We start from the raw sequence: 26,495 nt of genomic DNA, 5'->3' as shown, positions 1-26,495 counted from the left end.
GTATTAATGTATTTGTATTAAATCATTTCTTCAATTTCTCTATTCCTTTGTTTAGTAGTTCCTCTATCTTTACGGAATGTTTGCCGTTTTTACGTCACTTTATATATATGGTTATAGTTATTGCTAATATTTCCATGTTTGAAAGAAATGTGTCATAAAAAATGATCGATAAGGGTTGCATTTTGGAGAATACTATCTGCATAGCAGGGATCGTAACTCGTTGGTTATCATATATATATGTATGTATGCTTTCCTCGTAGATGCGACATTAACCGAAAAGATTCCTAATAGCAATGCTAGATTATTGGAAAATATACAATCTTACGAAAAAGTACAACCTTACCTACTTAATGACAGAATAAAGCAAGATATTTCAATCAAAATACCGGTACGTATTCTTTTTATCTTCGCTGAATTTCATTTGCACGTATTCGTAAACATGCTTTATAAACATAAAGAAATTTTTGTTCCCTTTTGACCAATGTCCTTTAATCAATTAGGAATTTCTGGTTAAAATTTTGAGTAATCGAATCGATTGCAGTTTGATAATTGATTGATAAAAATCTTCGCTATCTTCTTTCTTAGGATGGTCATATGCAAGACGTAGCCATTGTTCTCCCTGGAACGAAAACGCATTTTAAATTGGATTTATCCTTAGTTGGGAAAAAGTCAAAAACACTAATGCCATGGCACCGTTGCTGGTGATGAAAATTCTGATGTTTCTTTGAGTACTTGTAATGGAATAGAGTAACTGAATTAAATCTATATGATCAGTGATTAGAAGACAACAAATAATGGCATGGTGATGTAATGGGTTAATATTTTTTTCTACATTTTATATTTTATTTTCATAATGTTTTAGAGGAATTATCAAAAAAAAACAGTGGGACGTACTTTATTCAACCTTTAAAATCTGAAGATAGTCATGTAAGCGATTTCAAAGCTATATAAAACTAAAAGTTCATGCAGAAAACTGTCCTTTAGAACCTATTTGGACAGAGAATAGACAATGCAAATGTAGGCCAACTCACATAAAGTACTCAATAATTTGCCAAATTAGAGGTTCCGTGTGGACTTTTTAAAGAAAATTAACAGATCAAAAAAATTTCATGACAAATCGGCAAATACGTTTGCAAAATATTTCGTTTAAAATATTTTCAGTTATATTACTTACTCATGCATTATACATTTAATCTGTAGAAAGTCATATTTTGTTCAATACAGAAGATCTAAAGATAAATGAAGTTACCAGTGCTATGTATGTATGTTTATATATGTTATCAGCTATTGTATCTTGTACTACTTACTTGGCTTTTATGTTTAGACTCATTTTCTTTATTTTTAGGACATAGTTAGAATCCAACAACTCCTGTGAAAAATATAAAGCGCATATTTAAACGTTCAAATGACTTCAAAACAAGGACGAGTTGTCAATGGAGTATAGACTTGCTTTGTGACTGTAGAAATGATTTTAATTCGCCGATATATATTTTTCAGTTTAGAAGAGATGTATTGAGCGAAACAAAATATGTGGAGTTTTTCGTCGTAAACGATCGTACGCAGGTAGATCTTGTTCCCCATTGGCGAACAAATCAAACTTTTCAAAAAAAAATATGCAAAATCAACTGATCAAGATATCTATATTTTTCTTTACAAAGCCTAAATTTCCAATCTTGCTTGATGAGTCACCTATTTCTAGGCGCACAAAGAGCTCATGAAGATAACAATTTCATTGTATAAAATACATTGCAAATTTTCTTCAAATCAATAGGATTATCTAAAGAAGTTATTTCCTTAACACAGAAATAGGCACTTAAACAGTGCATGTTCGTAAAACGTCGCTATGTAATACAATTTCACTCCGTCGTTTTTGAAAAATGCGAGAGTCTTTCAGTTGGAATCATGAAATTTATCTTTCAAATATGAGTTTCGCTTCTTTTGAACACTTAAAAAGGAATGCTGGATTTTAATGATTTCACAAAAGTATTAGGATTACTTGATACGAAATTAATGAAACAGTCTAAAGAAATAGGTAATGAATCCTTCTGCTTCAAGATAACAGCGTAAGTAAAATAGCATTTGCAACTTCTTTGAAGTCATCTTAGTATAGTTGGTATACATCAAGTATAGTTGGTATACATCAAGTATAGTCGGGCCATAACTTCATTCAAGAACTAAATAGTTTTCGTGTGTGAATGGCTTTATCCAAACACCCAGGAATTAAGCTAAGTGCTTTGCACCGCTTTTCTTAACTCGAGCAACAATCCCAAATGTTTTCCCAAATGTTTTCCCAAATGTTTTCCCAAATGTATCAAAGGATACTAAATTACTGTTGACACAATTTGCTTCATATTTTTTCCCTAAACTTTAGCGTTACGGGCGTTATTATTGGTGCCTCAGCAGCTGCCTTGTTTCTTATTGTCATTGTTTATGTTATTTGCTTCTGTAAATCAAAACATAGTAAGACAATAATATTTTTATTTGTCAAATTATAGTTGCATCATCGTGTCCTTTAAAATATAATTTATATACTAAACCTTATAAAATTCATGTTGAAATTTGTACTAATATTCGTACCAATGGACAGCGACGTACAGCTTTTGATCTTTTTCTTTTTATCTTGATCTAATTCATCACTTAATTTCCACCCAATAACATCCTTGACATTTTATAAGCACACGTGTAGTGCATGATGGTAAGCAAGAAGTTACATGCATTTTTCAATAATGGACTGTAGAGTTACAGTCATAACTATGATTATCAACAATAATCCATCATTAACCTTTCATCATTTGAAAAATGTCTTTCATCGTTTTAACTGTTGTCGTTTCCTAGGAAAGGACGATTCGCAGAATATCGAGCTTGAGACAAAAATTGAGGATGACGATGAAGAACACATTTACGAAGAACCGTTTGATACAGTCGTCAACAGTCGTCCAAATGTAAGTGGTGAGAAAATCATTGAACGTTATGGGACTGTTATGGGCCTTTTGAACTGTAAAGACGATGAGACTAAATTAGAAAATTCATCGAAAAATTTGGAGTGCGAAAAGCCGCTTGATGTAATCGTCAACAGTTTTCCAAATGTAAGTCGTGATGAAAATATTGAACGTCATGAAACCGTTACGGGCCTTTTGAACCGTAAAGACGATGAAACTAAATTAGAAAATTCACCCGAAAATTTGGAATACATAAAAGTTATTGATAATTATTATATGTCTTTGATTCAAGAAAGAAAACAACCAGAAAATTCAGTGCAGAATTCTGAGAAAATAGCAGTCTTTAACAGTCATTATATGCCTTTGATTCATGAAATATGAACACAATGTTACTTAACATTACTTAGTATTGGAAATGAACAAAATACTACTTAAATTATTGACAATGAAAGAAATTAATACGAACGAATACCTTTGAAGACGAAAATGAAAAAATTGATGATCACAATTGTTTATCACTAAATATATATAAGTATTAATCGAAGTATTTGCAAAGTAAATATCAGGGATGGGATATTAAATGTTACACTTATGTTATAACAACGTGCTATCCATGGTATAACACGATATACTCATGTTACAACAACGTGGTAACCATGGTAAAACACGTTACTGTCATGTTACAACAACGTGGTAACCATGGTAAAACACGTTACTGTCATGTTACAACAATGTAGTAACCATGGTAAAACACGTTACTCTTATGTTACAACAACGTGGAAACTACAGTAAGACACGTTACACTCATGCTACAACAACGTGAAAACCATAATAAAACACGTTACACTCATCCTACAACAATGTGGAAACCATGGTAAAACACGTTAAACTTATGTTACGACAACGTAGTAAAATATTCCATCAGGATACCGTCTTATACTACGTCTTATCATTCCGTCTTATATTACGTCAAATTCGTCAGCGATCTAGACCTACTATATCTATGATCGCAACCATTCAACATGTCTTTGAGCAACACAGTGTCATGGCAATTAATTTGTAGACGTTTAGAGCGTCTAATTTAATTAGCTGGTGGATTAATATGATTGAATGGTGTGGAATTAAAACAGTTGTAAATAACTTCCTGTAAATTTCTGATGTAGGCTCGAAGCACCGAGTCGAAAGCTCAATAAAAATCATTTCTAAATCCGGAGAAACGTTTATTTCACAATATATATATATGTGTGCAGGAGTCACCATTTTACTATGATGATAGCCGGGAGGGCACATTGTTATACACTTTGTATATATACACATATGTTTAAAGATTGGTAATCCAGGCAATATATTGTTTAAAAGTAAAAGTTTCTCTGGATTTTCAATGATTTTTACTGAGCTTTCGACTCGTTGCTTCGATTCTGATGAAGGCTTATATATATATTGTTTCATTTTAGCCATTAATATGAGACAAACGTCGTTTGTAGAACTATCATTGCATTGCTTTCAACTATTTATCTTAATTGTATTAGTAAAATCACAAATCACTAATATCCCTGAAAGCATACGTTTACTTATAATCAAACTGTCGAAAAACGCGATTTGAAGAAATTGAAACCACAATGTTTATAATGGCATTTATAAATGGAAAATTGCTCAAAACTATGTGTCGACCAAATATTCCTGTATTAAAACGCCTCTTTTTCATCATGCAAGAAAAATTGAATGCAAGAGAAACGGGTCTTTGTTTACAGAAAAATTTATTAACCAAATCGTGATGTGAGAACGCGTACTACATAATGGCATACATTCAATACGTGCAAGTTACCAATTAAACAACAAACTTTTATGATCAATGTTATTGTAAGTAATATCTGTTTTAATCAAAAGTTACGCAAATAGTCTCCTGCTATCCATGAAAGATCAGCCGTCCCTCCAGTATAGGTTTTCAAGCAAGCATTGGCCATATACAATTGCTTTTGCATATGGTTTTGAATGAACCGTTGCTGATATGGAGTTTGACTCTTGTCATGGAGCACAAGGAAAAACACGCCGTTGTTCATTCCGTATTGTAGGCGTCCACCAATTTTCAATTCCTGAGGTTTTTCGTAACCACTTTGGATGTACACTGGAATCAAGCCTCCGTTGGGAGTTTCATAATTGAAAATGTCGTAACTTTGTGAGTGGTCTCCACCAAATCCCACAAAAGAACCTTGCTTCCAATGTATGGTCACGTTTTCGACGAAATCTTTCTTGGTTAATGTCATTCCACGAAGTGCATCCATTTTCTTTAAATGAACAGGAAAATGTTTCTAAAATCGTTAACAAAATAACTCGTTATGGCCGTGTATAATCACTATGGTTATATCGACGGACGTCGATTTTGGTTAAGTTAATGGAATCATTGGAAGGTGGACTGTCGAGGCGATGAAACAATGATATGCCAGAAATGATATGCTAAAAGAGGTAATGGGAAAACCCACACATTTTATTATGTTTTTTTTTCAACATTTTTCGCCTGCTTATTAGAATTTTCTACTTTATTAAAACGATCTTCCGAGAAAACAGACACCAACATAGAAACGAGTTAGTTTGGTAATGACCCTGAAAGCATAGTAAGGGACATAAAGATATCTACAAAAACTTGTGTTTCTTAATTTATCATTTCCAATCATTCAATCATCATTTACAGTAAATTTCATGGGATATTTTTGTGAAATGTATTTCATATACATGCATATTTTGCACGCACGCAGCATATGCATTCACGTATTTTTTGTTCAAGATATTTGACTTAAAATTCAACTTACGTTTCATATAGCTTTTCAAACTATTATTTTTACTTTATCTTGCATCTCAACAATTGTTGGAGATTTCAAACAGATGTATCTATGGCTACTTAAGTTTATGTTCTCCGTTTATAGTTGAGAGCCTTCAAAATAGTCAAACAATACCTAAAGTATAGAACTACCGAAGTTAACTTCAATAGAAGAATGAAATGCTTTCTGTTTACTTTTCATACATCATTTTTTAAACAGGTATGAGGCAATGAAGGTATGTACAAGTATACCCGAGTTATGCAAGTTTTGGGTATATCGCGCTTAGATGTTTGGAGATACCACATTTACTTTAGGAGCAACGATTTATAACATCACTGTTTTCAAGAAAAAAATTTTACAAGCGCGAAAATGATGGTGCAAAGAAAAAATGATTCATTTTATAAAGAGGTCATTCATAGCTTGCAATGAAATTTTAAATAGTTTTCATTAATTGATGATAAAACATGAAACATGTTTGCTAAAAATCAATTATTGTAAATCATATAAGTAAGATTTACCAATATCCCATCTTCATGATCAATAACATACAATTAACATACGGTTTTCATGTTACGTCACGGTTGCCATGTTGATAGCCAAATACTAAAGAATATTTTGTCAATGCTATTGCGGTCGCCTGTCGACGTGAGTGAGAAACATTGTTGGATAATTACGTGGAGGTTGGTTGCAACCCAAGAATTAGAAAAAAAAACATACACCAAATTTGTCAAAAAACATAGCTGAAATGCTCAAATGAACACAATGTAACTATGAACTATGCTGTTGATTACTCATCTTTGTCTTTTTTGCCTACTTCTGAGATACCACATTTACTTTAGGCGCTATGTCGTAGTTTTGCCTTGTATGTTTTACCATTAAACATGATCTAATAACAATTTGGCGTAAGACGTATAATGAAATGAAAACACTTGATTAGCTCTTTTTCATCAAAACTACATATCTCTTATGTACAACCACGTAAATCTTGTCGTCGTCGCTTACATTAAATGCGCATATGTACTTCAGTTCTTCAAAGCCAATCCTTGAAAAATTGCCTATAAAGGAGCACCACCAAAATGGCAGTGTTTACAAGGTACTTCTTTCTATTAACAACCAATTTAGTTACATGTTTGTAAATGATGATCGTCCAGGTTAATAAAATCCTGAGAAGGACTATTTTTGTTGTTGGTGACTGACGTTTCGACAACCTTAGCGGTAGTCATCTTCAGAGTCAAATGAGGAGTAAATGTCAGGTTAGCCGTAATTGTTATCTGGTTCTTACGTCATTGTATTGTGTGTACAGGAAATGTGTATTGTCATTTTGGATTAGTGTGAAGTGAAATATTTTATTTTTAGTTGTGATATGTGATTTAGGTGTGATGTTTTTAGTTGTAATGTGTGGGTGTATTGTCATTGTGAATTAGTGTGAAGTGTAATGTTTTTAGTTGATCGTTTGTTTGTATTGTGAATAAGTCGTTTGTAATGTGCCGGTAATTGCTGTGATCTGTTCAGAGGGGTTTATTCCAAGTTGGTATACCAACTTTCTAATGTAAGCCGTTGTCTTTAGTCAGTACTGTAAGTGATGCATTTTGCCGAGTCCCCTATTCCCGAAACACATGACCTCTGCGGTGCCGGTGCAGTGCTCTGACCAACTGACCTATAAAGTCACACAGTGGTAAGCAAGTCAATTTTGTTGGGCTCATGTTTTCTCGTGAAAGGAATGTTATATGAAAGAATGATTTATGCAGTGCGGTGTTTGAAATTAAATGTAGATATGACCTTCGCACTTTGCTGGACAATTTAAGCAATTGTCTCATGAACCTGAAAAATTCAGGTGACTCAACAGGATTCGAATCCATGACCTCTGCGGTGCCGGTGCAGTGCTCTGACCAACTGAGCTATGAAGTCACACAGTGGTGAGCAGGTCAATTTTGTTGGGCTCATGTTTTCATGCGCCCAGAAAACATGCATTCCATTTTTAATTGACATTGTGAAGGACGTAAAATTTATTCTTTACAAAACCTTTGAAAGATATATTGCTAAAGACATAAGATTTAGCCAAAAAATGTTATAAAAGCTTATGAATGAGCGCTCAACGGTTAAATGCGAAACGTTAAACATACATCACTTGAACTGTGCTACGCACATGCACGCAATCGTACCTATTTTGTATTTCACTAGTATAAAAATACACAATATCATTTAATACAAAGCATTTACCTGTTATCTTTTACTAGATCGATGTCGCTGATACCAGTACTAAAATGATAGATGTACTACTTTGAAAGTTTATATCACGAGCGTTGTCATGAATAATAAATGTATAAATTAGCTCTAATTCACTGAAAGTGCTTGTTATTTTATATTTGTACAAGCATTACTTCATCATATAGAGGCTCATTCCACGTTTACTATTTACTTTGCTATCTTTTGCATTCATTTAGGAAAATCAACAAGAACCAAGAACAAGTACATGCTTAAAGCTCTAAGTAACTTATCAAATTATTGGAATTTGATTTATGATGCGACTAGTTATATAAATATTTGAAAGAATTTATTATCTATCTATATTCATGTTTAAATGATAGTGAGAAAAGTTTGGCTTGTTGCTCTTAGCATTTTTTGACGTTCTGACCATGTACCTATACCTTACAATTCTGTTATACGTGTTGTCAAACTCGCGACAAAATTTAGAATTATAAAAGCCATTTTCTCAGTGAAAAGAATGCCCCATTAGTTTCGTGTGCGCAAAAATACGTTTGTCTTAAGCTTGAGAAAGAATTTCTTTTATAACACAAGAAGGTCAAAATTCAATAAGGCTATAAGCTGCATAAAGAAACAAGTTGCTCAATGAAAAAGACGACAATTTCTTTATTTGTTGACATTTCCATGACGCTGCTCATTTAACTTTTATGAGTGACTTTACAAAAATTCTTCAAGATTGTTTTCAAGCTTAGACATGCAGACCTTAAATGTTCGACTTACACTATCCCGCGAATATTACACAGCTTAGATCTATATTGTGGTACACTTTGTCAATATAGAAGGTCTCCTACATTACCTGAAATAAAAAATTGAACACGTATGGGCAGGTAGTTCAAGAATTCTTAATTTAGATGAATATTGTCTAGCATTGTGAACTCAAAGATGTGAACTCTATCATCGATCGATAGGATAAACAAGTACAAGTTTAATTTAAATATAACACTGGAAAAATAGAACATGTCTAAATTTTAGAAAAACTTACATCATTTAGCTACTCTGTTTTTACTAATGCTTGACATTTGTCATAAATGTTTGCATATGTTGTTTAAAAAAAATGAGAATAAACTATAGCTTTCATTTTATCCATTTTGCCCCATCTAAACTTCTCTTAGGCTTTTGCAGACATTATCTGATTCTCTTTGTAAGAAATATATAGACATGATACATCTACGTATTAACACAACTGTATTAACAAAATTACCAATTCATCTTTCCTCTAATCAATAACCACTCTGTGCACGGGGCTTGAGCTTGGATAGTGCAAAACTTAAACAAATTTCTTTGCATTTTCATCTGTTTATTACTATTTGTTGATTTGTGTAAAAACTCTTTAGTCAAGTCAAGGTTTATAAGCTTGTATAAGCAGAACGTCTAGGTTAATAGAGTCCTGAGAAGTAGCTACTGTTTGTGTTGATGTTGACTTCTCATGACTCAGCTAACCTGCGTGATCCACATCTAAAAGCATTCAACGATACTCCCGTGTTCAAAACATTCACTCAACGCTTATATGTTTCTTAAATCATCTCAATATGGACATTTTTACTGCAATTTTGATTTAAGTGACTTGTGTTAACGTGGTAAATAATGGCTTCTTTCACCTGCCGAGAGTCACGCAAACCGCATATTAAAACACACGGTTATACTAATGAAAAGTATATTTTAAAACAATATTGGCAGAAGACATTTACGTTTATGTTTATTGATAAAATTATTTCAAAACTTTAACAATTCAACGCAGATGCTGAAAGAGGTAGAAATTAGATGACAAAGTCGCTAGACCATTTGTTTTTAGAAACATTTCGTGACTAAATTTGCTGTGTAGACAACTTGTAATAAGGAGGAAGACATATATTTCAAAACAGAATTAAGAAGCTAAATAAGAGTTGCAACATACAATGTTCTCTGTTTGAAATTGAATTTCGCCATAGGTAAAAGTCCTGCAATGTATAAGAAGAAGAATTCATATGTTGTTTGGTGTCATTGTAAGCAATTGTAGCTAGTTGCACAAAAGCAGTTGTAGTTCAAGTAATAAACACTTGTAGCATAAGAGCAAGAAATTTTTGTCTTTTAATAATCGATAAAAATGATAAAAGCAACGTTTCTTTTATACAAAATCAAACTACGTGTACATGGAAATTTCTAGTTTTCCTACACAGTAAGTCCAAAAAAACTCTATTTTATCATTGTTAGCCGTGGTGTTAGCGTAAGCACCTGAATATTTTATCATTGTTAGTCGTGGTGTTAGCGTAAGCACCTGAATATTTTATCATTGTTAGCCGTGGTGTTAGCGTAAGCACCTTCTACAGTGGTTGGGCAACATTATATTCGGTGAATCCAAAGAGAACAGTTGTAAATCAAGAACAAAAGCTTCTAAATGTAAGATTTTTCATCGAATGCATACATTTTTGTAATTGATTGTCCTACAAGACTTTCGATGATAATTTGTCCATTCTTGTATACTTATACTTAAACTGTAAATTGTCTAGTCTTCAAACGATTATTGAAATCAAAAAACTGTTTGCTAATGACATGTCACCCGATGGACGAGATTTTGTACAGACAAATCTGCAAATCAATACCTCATTCTGCACTTTTATACCAATTGTATACATGGTGTTCTGGAATTCTAACCCAGAGGCCGAACTCTTAAATTCGAAATGCTTAAATTCAAAAATTCTCAACCATAAAAATGAATTTGAACACAAAAACATCTGAATTATTGTCATCATTTGCGGGCCCATATCACGGACTCATTTTTTTGCGAAACGAAATGGAAGGAAAACCAGCGAACCTGGTAAAAAACCTTCCGAGCAAACAAAGAGTAGTTTCAATTTTTCAGATGCTTAGACAATACGAAAATCATAAAACAATTTTGGATATTTTAAGCTTTCGACGGCTAATCCAGATAGTTTTATACTTTGGCAGCATCATGCACTAGTTTTGATGTATCCAATTATTAAATTGACTTTTCAAATGGAAACAAGTTTTTTAAAAAGCAAACTATTAAGGAAATGCTAGTTCTCTACTAGGAGATTCATTAATCATTCCACATTTCCACTTATCATTCAGGGCGCTGGTTTGCTTTTTTTAAGCAATCTTTAAAATGGGGCAGTCAGGTCAGATTTTAACTTACTTGAAAAATGCAACCTAAGCATGCGCTATGTGCTTCCCTGTGCTTAATATCAAAGTTTTAAAATACGAAATCTTGTACACCTAATTAAAAACTGCAACCTAAGTATATGCTTTTTGAATCACTGTGGTCAACGTTATAGCTGTAAAATGTTAAATCTTGTAACGATATCTCTATATGCACATGATAAAACTGTGAAGTGAATAAGGCTCCTATCCATCAAAGCAACATTTATGATAAAGTCAAAATATGTTCTCTTTGTTGGCTTTTTGCAGCTCTCTTTAGTCTTCTAATAACGATGTTTTCAAGTTATTTCAATGTCATCAGGAAATCCATTTAGCTACCTTGAAGATAGAGTTTTAAGTATGTTTCTGCGTAGATGCGTGTGTAATACAGATGGCCAAGTAAGTTGCCAGAAGAGTCACTTTTCAAGTGAACGACATCTTTTGATAAATTCATCACGTCATAGTTGCCAACTCCATGCAGCATTTGAAGTTATTTTATGAAAAAGACCTGATTTTTCTAAAAACTTACGAGTTTATGTTGCCTTCGTGTAGAATTAAAATTGTTTGAATCCCTACTGTTAATGTGGTAAATCTAATCCCTAACTGCCCATTTTAAAGAAGTGGATAAACGTTTTTACTGTAGTCATTTTTGCGATGATTACTCAGTCAAAATTTACGTCGAAAATCTTTGCAACATGCACTTATCGTTTAAACGCTAGGGGATCTAACAATTTTAAATGCAAAGGAACTTCGACGTAAGGGAAATGGTTTTAAAGTAAATGGTTTGAACCCGGGAGTATCGTTATATGTTTGTAAATGATGATCGTCCAGGTTAATAAAGTCCTGAGAAGGACTGTTTTTGTTGTTGTTGACTGACGTTTCGACAACCTTAGCGGTAGTCATCTTCAGAGTCAAATGAGGAGTAAACGTCAGGTTAGCCGTATTTGTTATCTGGAAATGGTTTTGTATTTTGAAACGATACGATACTCAATGAAAGAAAAAAACGTCTTTTCACATTCAAAACAGTATTACGCATGCAATTGCCTTGTGTTGTGTATTTCAAGCATTCTCTATTATAAAATAATTAACGAAAAACCTGAATAGTTGACAACTCATCTACTCTTGTTTTCTTCTCGGATAACACTCTTCACGTATCGTAGACTTGACTACCACAATGTTGGTAACACCAATGTGTACATCATATTTCCCGTATCTCCCTTCTGAATGACTTTCATTTTACGAACACGAGACAAACCAAATATGGCGTCATATCCAAGTGCAATCCAAAACCTACATTTTGTAACTTTCAGACGTTCACATTGCATAGTTTATCATCTTCTTTACATCATCACGGTGCATCATTGCATGCATTCCAAGTAGCATGCTGTTTATCAACAAACCCACACTAAGGCTGTGGTACACTTTGTCTAGTATTCATTACATTCACATAAGTATAGCCATACCACTATACCTCCGACTAAATACAGCTGTCAGTATTACCCATCGTAAAAAGACGTTCGATTTCGATATAGAAGTAGATTTCATGTTTTGAACTTTGAAGTATAAGATAAACACAAAACAGAAAGCATCGCTAATACCTTCCATCCAATGTGAGGAGCCACATCAATAAAATGTTTACATTAGAGTTGATTCGGTTTAAATGTAGCTGACCACACACATAACGGGGCGGGCCTTCACTGTTAAATTCACGAACAACTGCATTTGCAACGAATCCAAACTACAGACAAACATTTTATTGGTTATAAAGATTTGCCTTCTCGATGATGAGCTTAATTTTCCTAACACAAACATGCAAGTTCCGAATTAAACTTGACAGAACAATAAAACTGCATTACTAAGTGTATAACATGATTTTTTCATCTTGTGTAATTTACCATTCCGTACGATCATTTTCAAACAGTTTGCAGTGAGAAGCAAATTTACTTAAATTTTACAACGGTTTACAGATATGACACACACTTTATTCATAAAAACTAGCATCTTCGAGGCATATGCCTGAAACTATAATCAACTAATACTTTCCGTTAGTCGACAACGCCATCAAAATTTTCCAACCTGATTAGAACTTCGTAAATAGTATATATTCATACAATAAACAGCAAACACAGAAGTTCTGTATTGAATTCTTTTACAACAAGGATTGAAAATATTGTTCTTCTTTCTTGAGATCGCAACCAGACCGATTTGGCAAAGTATATCCCCCGCTCGTTTACACTTCGATTACCTCTTTAACCACTTCATCCTATACTTTCATTTTTGAAGCACGTTTCCTCGTCATCTTCTAGGACATAAGTGAGCTAATAACACATATATGTACTTTACCAGCAGTTTTTATACATGTTTATCATTCCTCATTTGAATTGATGAAAAGGCGATGCCCGATAATTGGACTCGTGGAATTCGCATATATTCTAATAGAACAAAAGGAATTCCACTAGGGCCAGTCATACACAGGCACACAAACAGGATACATGGCTTATTGTTGGAAACAAACAGTTTGGCTTCTAATATGGCGAAAATCTCTTTCTCCTTCGACTCCTTTGGGAATGATTGTTTTTCACATATTCCCAGTTATGTTGCTCGCTGAACAATCGATTTCAAGATGAACATGCAGTGAATTAAAAAAAACGTAAAATAAATTCATTCGACGAGTGTATATTTGCAATGAAAATTTTAGGGTGTATAAAAATACCTTAAGAAATCATATTGTTATCAAAATTTTAAAGCCAAATCACACATGCTGGTCCCTCTGGTCCGAAAACATGCAAATTCGAATCAATTTCCTACAAGGCATATTTTAAAAATGTTCCAGTCATGTCAAATTTTCATGGGCTAAAAAACTTGTGTATATGTACGAGTATGGAAGCATGTAAATATGAAATAATAAACATGTACGTTTAATTTCTAAAGATTTCATTTTTATTCACCCTGTATTATTTGAGATTCCCCGAGGTACTACATCAAGGTGCTGACTATATTTATTTAAATAACTTTTATATGGCTCTTCTAGAAAATTTAGGTGAAAAGCTTATTGAGAATAAGCTTAATCATGAAGGATATAAATGAAGGACAATTCTTTTATTTAATTCTTCATAATTAATGAATCGGTTCCATAGAATTTCCCGCAAAACGGAGAGTTTTAAAATTTAAGAAAGGCAATTTCTTTGATTGTTTCTTTGATTGAATGCAGCAATAACTTTCAATGAGTCCTGGGAATTTTAAAATCTTGACAAAGCTTGGTTTTTGAAATTACATTGGCCCATCCCAACATCTTTGTTTCATAAATTTTTGATTTCTTCGTTAAGTTATCGTCACCGCTTATACGATTATTACATACTCAGGCCTTATAAGGCCATATATAAACGTGACATTTATACAAACGAGTAGCTAAAAAGTTCATAATTGTTTTCAATTCTAAGGTCAACGAGAAATATTTCGTGCATGTTCTTTTATCCTTTGTTTTTTTTAGCAGAAGTTTGAATTTTCAATTAAAATCAAGTCACACGTTTACCTAAGAAAAAGTTCAATGAAATGATTTATTTTGAATGCTTTAAAAATAGTTTCATTTTTTAACTCATTCGTGTTTCAACTATAGTATTGTTTTCTCTAATCAAATATTTTATTCGTTTTGGTTTTGCCCACAAATTTTAGTCCTTTTAAAAAAATCTGAACTTATAAAAATCATCTAGACTAACGTTTCAGCTTCTATCAGGATACACCGTATCAATAACACAGATTTTAAAGACATGAAAGAAGCTCTGCATGGGGCAGAAACATATCAGATTTGGAATATAATTTCGTATATGTTTAGCAAATAAAAAACATTTGAAACCGTGAAATAAAAGAAACCACAAATATCAGAGAAATAACACTTATCCTAATTGAATGCATTCTAATCATTGATTTAGCATATGAAGTATCTTGAGTATTATGATAAAATCGATCCGGCTCTTGAGATTGATTTCCTTTAATTTGATGATATCTACGAGTAAATATTATTTCTTCAGTTGCGTCACCGAGCGGAACTACGTCAAAAATTGTATGTGATGATTCTGCTTTTCTATTATACGTCTTAAAGTCTGGCATCCCCTGTACGTTGTTGATACAGTGCATGCTCATCATGGCTTTATTAACCTCATTGAAGGCATGGGGCCCACTTTATGGTGGGAGGCCTTTTTTTTGGTTTAAACTTCATGTTGCTTAGAAAATTGCCACGTTAATAGTTGATTCATTATAAGAAAGAACTCTCCTAGACGTATTTCCCAAAATTCAGAATTTGGTAGAAAAACTCAGCCAAAATACTCGAGTACATGTGATATTCCTAGTTTTCAGAGAAAAGCAAAAATAATAGCTATCAAAAAATACTACAATAATAAACACCTCTTTGGGTCTGAAATCAGCCCACGCGTCCAAAAAAGAAGGGCAAAAACATTTGGGCCTTTTTATAACAATACAATACAATCATCTTTATCGCCATCATCTCTAAAGTTCATCTTCTGACAGTGTGAAAACATTACACATTAACCTTTCTTGATTTTTGTACTGCAAACTCTTTAATGATAACAGATAGATCCAAGTCACACATGACGTCAGATTCTATGGTCATTATCGCTAAATTGGCCTGGTATTGAACCATTGACGTGCCTGGTGACCATCAAGTACAAGATAAATTTTCAAGGCAATCTCGACGTTGGAAAAGGAAGTCTGCTAGCATTTGGACATGATTAACCTGAGCAAGAAGAACTTGCAGCCAATGTCGTCTGGTTTGTCATGTTCGAAGAATTTGGCATATGCAACATACTGACATAATTCGCCTTCAAGGAAGTTATCAAAATCAACACAGATTCAGGATGGGCAAGTACGAGTTTTCAGCGTGATTCCTTTGAATTCTTTTGGGGACATCTCTGATAGGTGACCTAAAAAGTTAAAACGTGCTGAAATAACATGGTAGGCTAACAGGCATTAATCAAGGAGAGTGATAGATTTATCAACAATTGACAGGAAACTTTCCAAATTCCAAAAGTAAAAGAAATGATATGGATAAATTTTCCACACCTTTAAGAACCAGGCGGTCACATAGCCATAGTCCCTGGAACTGTTCGTTGTTTAGAGCTAGTATTATTGTTAGCATGAGCTCCGTTTTCGTCGCTTGTATCATAAGTTACATTTATCAAAACTAAATCAAGTTTTAGTGACAACGCCAAAGTTTTCAACATTTTGAACATCAACTATTTGTTTGCTGTGGATTGTTAATCCACAACAGATCGGAGCAGCTGTTGTTACTCTAAATTTTTTAGTAATCCAACCCTGTATGGCTTCTACGCTAAGGCCTGAGCTCTTTAGTTATTAATTTATTGTGCAATAAATCAAAAATGAAATATTTGTATGTTACCTTATTCAATTGAAATACATTTTCGATAAAAATATATTTGTAAGTCGTAAATGTAAATACGCTTTCTTTTATGTTGGTGCTTCAAAATACCACAAAACTCACTCAATTTTAACTGACGTTTTCAATAGTTAAGGTATCGTTATTAGTTTTTAATAGAACTATCATTGCATTGCTTTCAACTATTTATCTTAATTGTATTAGTAAAATCACAAATCACGAATATCCCTGAAAGCATACGTTTACTTATAATCAAACTGCCGAAAAACGCGATTTGAAGAAATTGAAACCACAATGTTTATAATGGCACTTATTGATGGAAAATTGCTCAAAACTATGTGTCGACCAAATATTTCTGTACTGAAACGCCTCTTCTTCATCATGCAAGAAAAATTGAATGCAAGAGAAACGGGTCTTTGTTTACAGAAAAATTTATTAATTAACCAAATCGTGATGTGAGAACGCGTACTACATAATGGTATACATTCAATACGTGCAAGTTACCAATTAAACAACAAACTTTTATGATCAATGTTATTGTCCGTAATATCTGTTTCACTTAAAGTTACGCAAATAGTCTCCTGCTATCCATGAAAAATCAGCCATCCCTCCAGTATAGGTTTTCAACAAAGCATTGGCATTATACAATTGCTTTTGCGTTTGATTTTGAATGAACCGATGCTGATATGGAGTTTGACTCTTGTCATGGAACACAAGGAAGAACACGCCGTCGTTCATTCCGTACTGTAGGCGTCCATCAATTTTCAATTCCTGAGGTTTTTCGTAACCACTTTGGATGTACACTGGAACCAAGCCTCCGTTGGGAGTTTCATAATTGAAAATGTCGTAACTTTGTGACCGGTCTCCACCAACTCCCAGGATAGCGCCTTGCTTCCAATGTATGGTCACGTTTTCGACGAAATCTTTCTTGGTTAATGTTATTCCACGAAGTGCATCCATTTTCTTTAAATGAACAGGAAATGTTTCTAAAATGCGTTAACAAAATAACTCGTTATGGCCGCGTATAATCACGATGGTTATATCGACGGACGTTGATTTTGGTTAAGTTAATGGAATCATTGGAAGGTGGACTGTCGAGGCGATGAAACAATAATATGCCAGAAATTTACTTTATAATGCAATAGCTATATCCAATAGGCAAGATGTTTTACATTTGACAGTTGAAATTTTGGATTTCAAGTCCCAATATATGCATCAACTATACACTACATTTATAGAAGATTCCATGTGATGTGTAAACATACATTCAAGCAAGAAAACGTTGTGTTCAAGCATTGTACTCACCGTTTTTGACTTTAGCGGAGAAGGATCAGAAATGTTTCCCGATACCCCAGCAAACTAGAATTTATAACTGGCTGACGCCAGGAAGTTTTGCATAAGTGGCCCCTCACTAACATTGGCATCATGAGATTGATTCGTGTGCAATAACGAAAAAGTTCCTTTGCTATTCTTAGATTATGCAAACACAAATACATCGTGTTCCTGATAAGCCTTTATATTATCCGAGGTCAATATCTTTACAGAGAAATATCGAACGGAAGTTTTTTTGTACTGAAAGAGCCTGTATGACAATCCATCGCAACCACTCAACATGTCTTTGAGCAACACAGTCTCATGGCAATTTGGCTTTAACATGAATGACAATGATTTCAATCATATGTTAGTTATACAAATAGATCATTTTTTAAGTTTACATGCATTTAGCTCATTTGTATTTAAGAGATCTGTGCCAATAACGTAAAAGTTCCTCAGCTATTCTTAGATTATGGAACACAAATACATCGTGTATGCAACTGTCGCTATCTTCATCAAGTATTTTCTGTCGGAAATCTTTGTATTTTTTCAGATCTGTCGGTTGGCAGTTAGTTATATACCTGTTTGACGCCGTTCGGTAACCTCCGTCGAGGCCCTCTAAGCGTTGAGGTAGGGTTGAAATACCACACGATTGCTGATACGTAGTATTCATCTTTTCCTTGTGGAATATCAAAAGAAATTTATTCTGTAGAAGGAATCCGGTTGTATCCACATATATTTACTATATTTTCAAACGCCATCTTAGTCTTAACAGACCCACTCTTATCCCCCATACTTCCCTTTATTTTGGCTTCTGCTTCCTTTACATAATTTCTGTCGGAGTCCACTTTAACAAACACATCGTTGAACGTACTGTTTGCTATTTTAATGCTGTAGTTACTACCCATTTTTAACACTTTTTGGGAATGTTGTAGCAGACGACCACTTTTATAGATAGCTATCGCGTAAAAAATAACCCACTTAGCGTAAATAATCGCCAACGAACAATCAGTGCGTCTTTTTGTTTGCAATATCTAAGAATAGTACAGGAACTTTTTTATGATTGACAATGATTTCAATCATAAGTTAGTTATACAAATAGATCATGTTTTCAAGTTTGTATGCATTTAGCTAATTTGTATTTAAGAGATCTGTGCCAATAACGTAAAAGTTCCTCAGCTATTCTTAGATTATGCAAACACAAATACATCGTGTTCCTGATAAGCCCTTATATTAACTGAGGTCAATGTCCTTACAGAGAAATATCGAACGGAAGTTTTTTTTGTATATACAGAGCCTGTATGACAATCCATCGCAACCACTCAACATGTCTTTGAGCAACACAGTCTCATGGCAATTTGGCTTTAACATGAATGACAATGAATCAATCATATGTTAGTTATACAAATAGATCATGTTTTCAGGTTTGCATGCATTTAGCTAATTTGTATTTAAGAGATCTGTGCCAATAACGTAAAAGTTCCTCAGCTATTCTTAGATTATGCAAACACAAATATATCGTGTTCCTGATAGGCCCTTATATTAACCGAGGTCAATGTCTTTATAGAGAAATATCGAACGGAAGTTTTTTTGTACTGAAAGAGCTTGTATGACAATCCATCGCAACCACTCAACATGTCTTTGAGCAACACAGTCTCATGGCAATTTGGCTTTAACATGAATGACAATGATTTCAATCATATGTTAGTTATACAAATAGATAATGTTTTTAAGTTTACATGCATTTAGCTCATTTGTATTTAAGAGATCTGTGCCAATAACGTAAAAGTTCCTCAGCTATTCTTAGATTATGCAAACACAAATACATCGTGTATGCAACTGTCGCTATCTTCATCAAGTATTTTCTGTCGGAAATCTTTGTATTTTTTCAGATCTGTCAGTTGGCAGTTAATTATATACCTGTTTGACGTCATTCGGTAACCTCCGTCGAGGCCGTCTAAGCGCTGAGGTAGGGTTGAAATACCACACGATTGCTGATACGTAGTATTCATCTTTTCCTTGTGGAATATCAAAAGAAATTTATTCTGTAGAAGGAATCCTGTTGTATCCACATATATTTACTATATTTTCAAACGCCATCTTAGTCATAACAGACCCACTCTTATCCCCCATACTTCCCTTTATTTTGGCTTCTGCTTCCTTTACATAATTTCTGTCGGAGTTCACTTTAACAAACACATCGTTGAACGTACTGTTTGCTATTTTAATGCTGTAGTTACTGCCCATTTTTAACACTTTTTGGGAATGTTGTAGCAGACGACCACTTTTATAGATAGCTATCGCATGAGAAAAAACTCACTTAGCATAAATAATCGCCAATGAGTAATCAGTGCGTCTTTTTGTTTGCAATATTTAAGAATAGTACAGGAGCATTTTAACATGAATGGCAATGATTTCAATCATATGTTAGTTATACAAATAGATCATGTTTTCAAGTTTGTATGCATTTAGCTAATTTGTATTTAAGAGATCTGTGCCAATAACGTAAAAGTTCCTCAGCTATTCTTACATTATGCAAACATAAATACATCGCGTTCTTGATAAGCCCTTATATTAACTGAGGTCAATATCTTTACTGAGAAATATCGAGCGGAAGTTTTTTTGTACAGAGAGAGCCTGTATAACAATTCATCGCAAACACTCAACATGTCTTTGAACAACACAGTCTCACGGCAATTTTAGCTTCGGAAGAAGAGCCAAGACGAAAACCAAAAACGGGAAAAGGGACACATATTCGATGAATAAAGGTTAGTTTTTATCCATCACTTTGAACTGATTCAACTGAACAGTAGCAGTTGGATTGGACACATTACGATTTTTTACCGTGTGTATAGCAACAAAATGTCTCCATTTATACACCAATACTGTTGATTCGTCTTTGTAGACAATCCATGAAAATTGTTTTTATCATGGAACTGTTACTGGTGCAGAAAATTTTCATGTTTCTTTGAGTACTTGTGATGGAATAGAGTAAGTAAATTGTTTTTGACCAGTGATTAGATAGCAAAAATTACATGGTGAAATAAAGTAGCCTTAGTACTTTTTATTCTATTTTCCTGTTGTTTTAGAAGAATTATCACAACAAATAGTGGAACGTATTTTATTCGACCTTTAAAATCTTAAGATAGCTATGTAAGCCATTTCAAAGCTTTATAAAACTAGGGAGGGGTGGAAAAATTTTCGAGGAAATCGGGAATTTTTTTAAAAACATGTAGCCAGATATTTTTCATTGTGCCAATTACATTCTTTAGTTTTACTTTCTGAAAATTGCATCAAGTAACGAATGTGATTTTCTAACTATATTATCGGATAGAAGTTTTGCTTCGGAAAGAAGTACATTAATTGTGTTGTTTAAACTAAGAGCTCATGAAGAAAACTGTCCCACAAAAAAAAACTTTATACAATAAATTGGCAGCTCAAATAATATATGCCATGACAAATTAGCTAAAATGTTCGTAAAATATTTCGTTTAAAATATTTTCAACTATCTATTCAATGTTTTTGTCTGTAGAAAGTCATATTTTGTTCAATACAGAAGATCTGAAATTTAATGAGGTTACCTGTGGTATGTGTGTTATTACTATTATCACTTAGTAACATTTACAACGCTTTGCACTTGTTTTTCTTTATTTTTAGGACATAGTTTGCATAGAGCAACTCCATTGAAAAATATAATGCATGTATTTATAAACGTTCAAATGACTTAAAAACAAGGGTGACTTGTCAATGATTTTTTTAGAAGCGACTCTAGGACTGATTTAATTTGCCGATATCTATATATATATATATTTTATATAATTTTTAGTTTAGAAGAAATGTATAGAGCGAAACAAAATATGTGGAGTTTTTCGTCGTAAACTATCGTACGTAGGTAGATCTTATAGTTCATTCGGGTGAACAAACATTAAACTCTTGAAAAAAACTCAAATCAACTGATTAAGATATCTATATATTTTTTCGTTATAAAGCCTAAGTTTCCAATCTTGCATGATTTTTGCTATGAAGTCCTGCCAGCTTTTACATTATCATTAATACTCGCCATCGAAATTTTATCTTAGTTATTTAACCATGTGCATGTTCAAAAAAGTCGCAATATTTGATTTTTACTCACGAAATAGAGTTAAAATAATAAAATTTACATAAATGTTCGAGATTGGGTGTGGTGGGAAAGTAGTTGAGGAAATCAAAATTTTTTTATAAAATAAAATCATGTAGTTTTTTTATGTTGTCAACACGTTTTTTAGTTTTACTGTGAAAATTGTGGAAAGTGATGAATGTGAGTTTCTAAGTTCGTTATTGCACCAAAGTTTTGCAACAGGAAGTACAGATCAGTGCTTTTTGTTGTTGTTATGTTTACACAACCAAAAAAGTAGGCCTGGTGGTACCCCTTTCCGAAAATTGGGAGGAGGCTGTCTTTTGTGGAAGCTAATGTCAGAGATTTTGGAGCCTCTTACCGTGAGGGTTTAAAAATTTGTAGGGATCTCCTAGACTAGACAGTCTTCAATATCGTTCCTTCTGCGTTTTCATCAAGCAACTGTACCACTTCCAAATCGGTGGCTACATGCCTAAAAGGATGTAAGTTTAGAGCTTGTAAATTACTATAATGGAACTTGGATATGTTATAAATTCGGGAATTATAAACTATTGCCGTCAAAAAGTTATACACTCATACACTTTTGATGAAGTATACTTCAAATATGTTTGAAGTTTTCTGTGAACACTGGAAAAGAAGTTCTGAATTTTGAAAATTTGAAAAACTTTCTCCGCAAACCATGAGTGTCCAAACTTGGAATTTCGCAAGCTTCTTCACTATCACTATAATTCAAATCATCATCCGACTAAACTTTTTGTGCTCAAAAAAACTCCTTTTCTATTACTACCGATTTGCTTTTTATCATTTTCCAAACAATATGAAATTTTTACAGTTGAATTCATAAAATATTTGTCATATATTTTTCTGTGCGAAGTGTATTTTGAAGGTTGAGAATTTTAGAAGTAGCTCTTTAGGAAAAACTAAAACCATTTTAGTTAAATAAATAAATAAACATGCATTTAAAAAAACAGTCTTAGCTTTTCAAACAATAAAATCATCTCACATCTCCACAATTTTTTAATTAAAGTAATTCAACAATTAAAGTTGTTTTATAGTATGAAAATATGGAGGAAATGTTACATTACGAACAAAATATCTGGTGAACCATCTAGACTCGGTAAATTATTGAATTTGCATGACACTAAAAAGATTGTGCAAAATACATGAGTCAGGTTGTGCAAAATGCGTGAGTCAGGTTTTGCAAAATCCATGAGTCAGGTTGTTTCGTATGAACATTCATTATACAGATCTATCGTGTCCATAATATACGAATTGCCTTAGTCAGAGTTGAAACATTAATGGATGAAATTATCGCCCTGATGGGACTAAATGAGTCAAATCTGAATAACATCTTAGCATACACAGAAAATAAATATGCTAAAGGCAAAGGCAATGTTCAACTTATCACGTACCTGTGAAATGATCGAGACCATGATCAGTGAACTTTTCAATACGAATATATATATTTTTAATGTTCAAATAGAGGAATATGCAATTGATCGCCATATGCGAGTTTTGCAGAAAAAACGGGCATTTGTAGTCGAAGATCAGCCGCTGTTGTGCAGGTAATAATTTGAATTATTTATAAAATAATAGTGAAATTATTACAACACATCAACCTACAGTAATAATGTAATCCATTTCTTTTTACTTAAGGACTATCATGATCTAGCGGCAGTGACTGCAGGAGCTATGGCGCACGCAGTGGGAATTAATTTTGGAATGACTGTTAACAAACCCAGTATGTTCTACACAAAAAAATTCTGCATAGCCCCTTCCCTTGTCACAAAAGGTACATTCTGCATTATGTATCGTCACAAGACAAGGTAACTGCAAGAGTACAACAGCATTTGCAATTTCTTTAAAACCATACATCAGAGGATACTTCTGATGTATAGTCGGGCCATCACCACCTTCATTAAACAATTACTATGTGACACATAGCAATGTGATGTATGAATCTAAACGTATAACAATTTACACGCGAGATACAACATTTGTTCGCACATTTTACCAAGGTAAGCTCAACTCATATGAATGCAAATACAAATTGGCAATCTAGTCTTAACCGGCTGGCACGTATGATATGAACAGGCCCTTATTAGTCCATGTTTCAATTTGTGGTAACCCAAGATTCCCTTGTAATGTTTATAAAATTTTTGCAATCTTTGTTTTGCTAGAGCACCTTCCACAAAATTCTCATCATGTAGTCTAAATCAGTTAAAAAGTATCTTGGAAAATGGCTATGCAGATCGTATTTTTAATGAGCCAGATGAGGTATATAACGTCCAATTCAATTTATCAACGAACCTTACTAAACATATAGTTTTTCTTTTATGACAATATATCAATGTTTGCAATGTTTAAGATTTACGGTGGTGTTCTTTGTGGTAATGGTTTTGTTAAAGAGGGGGAACAGTGTGATTGTGAACTCAAACGGTGAATGAATTTTTTTACATGCTTTCGTCAAGATTATGTTGTGTTATCAATGTCGTCATACGAATGACGCTATAGGAATGTGAAAAATTTGGAAACAAATGTTGCAATTCTACCACTCGGATGCTTCATCCTGATGCGTTGTGCGCTCATGGCGAGTGTTTTGATAGAATTCGCAGTCGGGTTTGTCGCCTGTGAACTTTATTGAATTGTAGCAGTTATTAAACATTTAAGAAACAAAAGAGGTTTACTGTGTTTGCACAGGCCTATGAAAATCGAAGAAACCTTTGGGAGAGCTCGAGAGCAGATCAGTGCAAGCCCGAGGACGGAAGGTCGAGGGTTACCCATGCTCGAGAGTTCTCACAAACGTCTCCGAGATTTGCATTATCCAGTGCAAACACGAAAAACATCTTTTATTTCTTTTATAAAATAACAATAATGCGAAGCAGACAAATTTAAAATAAACGTTTAAGTTTTTCTTCTAAAATGTATTCATGATCAATTTGCAAATTCTCTTTGACTGATTGATTGTTAATTTGTTATGATTGATTTGATTGGTTGAGCTCAGATGTGTTTTGCACAAGCTAATGCAAACACAGCTCTAAACCAACCAGCGCACGCGTTTCATTGTGTTTATTTTATAAATAGAGATGAAGACATTGTTTAGTGTAAATCTTTTTTCAAAAGTTGAAACCTCGAGGGACTTTCTGTCGTAAGAAAACAGATGACTGCGATCTTAGAGAATATTGCACTGGTGATATTGGAATGATGAGTTGCACTATATCATTCACGATTAGTTTATGCTTGGGTGAGACCAAGGTCGAATGCAAGATTTTGCGATAATATAGTTGGGTCTTATGTATATATTTTAGTGTCCTACAGATCACTATTTCTACAATGGTTTACCTTGCAAAGACAATGAAGTGAGTTCGTTTGATGAGTAAGATATAAGACTCGTCCAATGTATATATAAAAAACTTAAAAGTGCCTATGAAATGAAAATTTGGCAACTTAAATTATGTTTGAAATGAGTAGAACTTTTGAAATGACAGTTTACTTTCTAAAACAGTTAAGGCAAATCTCTTTTTAGTCTCGTGATTTTGACGTTTTTGTTACAATTTATACAACTTGTGACGTCATTTTGCATAATGATTCCCACAATGTTTCCAATACTCTTCAGTTTCCTGACAACTTTAGGTTAATACTAAAAGGCAGCATATTATACCATTGCCCACGTCACAATGAAGGGAATTCCGTCCTTCTGAATTAAAGTATCAGTAAATATATAAACGTATGCGAACACATTCGATAGAAAGTCGTATTGCATGTAGGTTATATGTCTCTTTCTGTGAATTTTATTCTTCTTTTTTGATGAGTTTTTTCACTATCAACAATAGTACTCCAATGTTATTTTTGAATGATGGAATAAATTTACAGTATGTTCAAGATGGTACAAAATGTGCTGAAGGAAAGACACGTTTCCAGACACGTTTTTGGGATTCGCACGGCTTTAATGTGTGAAAAAGAGCTCGCGAGGCGAACAACAATTGGGAAAATTACGGGAAGCTTCACACACGTAATCGGCTGGTAAAAGCCACTCAAATGCGCGATGCCCACGCACGTCACGTGACATTCAATTTATAAAATACCATATAGTTCATGTTGATGCCACTTGGTTTTTTATAATATTGTAATATGAATATATGGTCAAAAAACTCCACTGATGCAACATAACAATGAAGTATTTCAACAACATCAGTGTTTAATGAAAACATTGTCCAACAGTTCAGAGCATCAAAGCGCATGGGTACGAGGCTGATATCTAGCTATGTTGATGAGTAAATAATTTTTGTAGGTAGACTACAAAAATATGTACGCCGAGCGTAAATGGGGGTAGACTGAATTGACAATGAGATGTACTTGACGCTTCCAATCGCTTGAAGGATTCATTTATATGACATTTTGAGTGATTGTTTTAAACTACTGTCAGTGAAACAGATGTGGGTTATTGTAATCTTTTATGGTCATAGCATTAGAAGTATCGTTACAAGGAAACTTTCCGTTAG

At 33.5% G+C, this 26,495-nt stretch overlaps 5 long non-coding RNA genes across 5 annotated transcripts; 3 read left to right on the top strand and 2 right to left on the bottom strand.

Annotated features, from left to right (window-relative positions):
- Nucleotides 1–264: 264 nt before the first annotated feature.
- On the top strand, nucleotides 265–1,629 carry LOC124444211. Its single transcript, XR_006947884.1, has 4 exons — nucleotides 265–388; nucleotides 586–814; nucleotides 1,201–1,258; nucleotides 1,346–1,629. It is a non-coding gene; the product is annotated as an uncharacterized LOC124444211 (long non-coding RNA).
- A 1,216-nt stretch (nucleotides 1,630–2,845) lies between these two features.
- LOC124444253 lies at nucleotides 2,846–3,462 on the top strand. Its single transcript, XR_006947913.1, has 2 exons — nucleotides 2,846–3,086; nucleotides 3,232–3,462. It is a non-coding gene; the product is annotated as an uncharacterized LOC124444253 (long non-coding RNA).
- Nucleotides 3,463–4,679: 1,217 nt separating this feature from the next.
- Nucleotides 4,680–8,037, bottom strand: LOC124444050. The gene is made up of 2 exons (XR_006947806.1): nucleotides 7,976–8,037; nucleotides 4,680–5,248 (listed from the first exon to the last, which is right to left on the bottom strand). It is a non-coding gene; the product is annotated as an uncharacterized LOC124444050 (long non-coding RNA).
- An 8,943-nt stretch (nucleotides 8,038–16,980) lies between these two features.
- On the bottom strand, nucleotides 16,981–17,942 carry LOC124444217. Its single transcript, XR_006947885.1, has 2 exons — nucleotides 17,871–17,942; nucleotides 16,981–17,551 (listed from the first exon to the last, which is right to left on the bottom strand). It is a non-coding gene; the product is annotated as an uncharacterized LOC124444217 (long non-coding RNA).
- A 2,869-nt stretch (nucleotides 17,943–20,811) lies between these two features.
- On the top strand, nucleotides 20,812–21,645 carry LOC124443481. Its single transcript, XR_006947671.1, has 3 exons — nucleotides 20,812–20,870; nucleotides 21,412–21,465; nucleotides 21,537–21,645. It is a non-coding gene; the product is annotated as an uncharacterized LOC124443481 (long non-coding RNA).
- Nucleotides 21,646–26,495: the final 4,850 nt, after the last annotated feature.

The sequence above is a fragment of the Xenia sp. Carnegie-2017 genome, unplaced genomic scaffold (assembly GCF_021976095.1).
Source record: "Xenia sp. Carnegie-2017 unplaced genomic scaffold, XeniaSp_v1 HiC_scaffold_21, whole genome shotgun sequence".
NCBI classification, from domain to species: domain Eukaryota; kingdom Metazoa; phylum Cnidaria; class Anthozoa; order Malacalcyonacea; family Xeniidae; genus Xenia; species Xenia sp. Carnegie-2017.
Note: the sequence above shows the minus strand (reverse complement) of the source record. Positions and strands in the feature narration are given on the sequence as shown.